The sequence below is a fragment of the Mandrillus leucophaeus genome, unplaced genomic scaffold, assembly GCF_000951045.1.
Source record: "Mandrillus leucophaeus isolate KB7577 unplaced genomic scaffold, Mleu.le_1.0 Scaffold58, whole genome shotgun sequence".
In the NCBI taxonomy this organism is placed as follows: domain Eukaryota; kingdom Metazoa; phylum Chordata; class Mammalia; order Primates; family Cercopithecidae; genus Mandrillus; species Mandrillus leucophaeus.
In genome coordinates this window covers 2,736,348-2,738,684 of record NW_012106252.1, presented here as the reverse complement: position 1 = coordinate 2,738,684, position 2,337 = coordinate 2,736,348, and positions in this window count along the sequence as shown.

The following is a 2,337-nucleotide window of genomic DNA, read 5'->3' as shown; positions in this document are numbered from 1 at the left end:
CCAGCCGAGAAATGTCTGTTTAATCACATTCTTTTCTTGTTATTGAGCTGCTTGAATTACTTATATATTTTGGATATTAAGCCTTGATCAGATGTATGGTTCACAGCATTTCATCCAACAGGTTCATCCATGTTGTCACAAATGACAGAATTTCCCTTTGTAAAGGCTGAATAGTATTCCGTTGGGTATATATACTATATTTTCTTTATTACTTCATTTGTTGATGGATGTTTAGGTTGAATCCCTATCTTGGCTATTGTGAATCATGCTACAATGTGCATGGAATGCAGATATCTCCTTGACATACTGATTTCATTTCCTTTAAATACTCAATAGTGGGATTTTTGGGTCACATGGTAGTTCCACTTTTAATTTTTTGAGGAATCGCTATACTGCTTTCCATAATGGCTGCATTGATTTACATTTCCACTAACAGTGTACAAGGATTTTCTTTCTCCACTTTCTTACTAACACTTGTTATTCCTTGACATTTTCATAATAGCCATTCTAGCAGGTGTGAGGTGATATCTCAGTGTGTTTTTCATTTGCATTTCATTCATGATTAGTAGTGTTGAGCATTTTTTCCATATACCTGTTGGCCATTTATATGTCTTCTTTTAAGAAATGCCTTTTAAATTGGATTGTTTTTGTTATTGTTGTTGAGTTGCTTGAGTTTCTTATATATTTTGGATATTAGTCCTGTGTCACATGTGTGCTTCACAATATTTTCTCCCAATCTGAGAGTTATCTCTTCATTCTGTTAATTATTTCGTTTGCTATGTAGAAGCTTTTTAGTTTAATGTAATCCCATTTATGTAGTTTTTCTTTTGTTGCCTGTGTATTTAGGGTCATATAAAAAAAATTTTGCCCAGACTAATGTCAAGAAGTTTTCCCCCTGTGTTTTCTTCTAGTAGGTTTACAGTTTCATGTGTTATGGTTACCTGCTTAATACATTTTGAGTGGATTCTTGTATATAGGGTGAGATAAAGGTCCAATTTCATTTTTCTGAAATATAGTTTCCCCAGCACTATTTACTAAAAATACTGTTCTTTCCCCATTTTGTGTTCCTGGCACCTTTGTTTGAAAACCATTTTACTGTAAATGCATAGATTTATTTCTGGGCTGTTTATTCTGTCTCATTGGTCTATATGTCACTTTTTGTGCCAGTGTTGTGATGTTTTGATTACTATGGATTTGTAGTAGATTTTGAGATCAGATAGTGTGATGCTTCCAACTGTTCTTTTTGCTCAAGATTGCTTTGGCTATTCAGGATCTTTCGTGGTTCTACATGAATTTTAGAATTCATGTTTTTTTCTCTTTTTGTGAAAATGCCATTGGAATTTTGATAGGAATTACATTGGATCTGTATATCACTTTGAGTAACATAAACATTTTAACAATATTAATTCTTCCAATCAATGAACATGGCATATCTTTCCATTTATTTTTGTCCTCATCAATTTATCTCATCAATGTTTTATAGTTTCACTTATTTCTCTTCTGATCCTTGGTATTTTCTCCTTCTACCAACTTTGGGCTTAGGTTGTTCTTCTTTTTTTCTAGTTCCTTCATGTGTAATGGTAGGTTATTTCTTTCTTTCAATGTAGGCATTTATTGTTATAAACTGCCCTCTTAAAACTGCTTCTGCTACATCCCACAAATTTTGTCATATGTCTCCATCTTCATTTGTCTCTAGATAGTTTTTGATTTCCCTTTTGATTTCTTCTTTGTTCCACTGGTTGTTCAGGAACATATTGTTTAATTTTCACATATTTATGAACTTTCCAAATTTCCTCCTGTTATTGATTTCTAATTTCATACTATTGTGGAGAAAAAATACTTTGTAATTTTAATCTGAAGTTTGTTAAGACCTGTTTGTGACTTAACATGTAATCTGTCATGGAGACTGTTCTGTGTGTGCTTGAGAAGAATGTGTATTCTGCTCTTGTTTGATACAATGTTCTATATACGTCTGTTAGGTCCACTTGGTCTTAAGTGTAGTTTAAGTCTAATCTTTCCTTACTAATTTTCTGTCTGGATGATTGATCCATTGTTGAAACTGCAGTACCGAAGTCCCCTACTATTGTTGTATTGTTGTCTATTGCTCCCTTCAAATCTGTTAATAATTGCTTTATAAAGGTGCTCTGATGTTTGGTGCATATTTATTTACAATTGTTATATCCTCTTGCTGAATTGTCTTCTTTATCATTACATAATGACTTTCTTTCTTTTTATAGTTTTTGACTTAAAGTCTATTTTTCTCTGATATAAATATAGGTACCTTTGCTCTTTTTTGTTTCTATTTGCATGGAATATCTTTTTCCATCCCTCACTTTT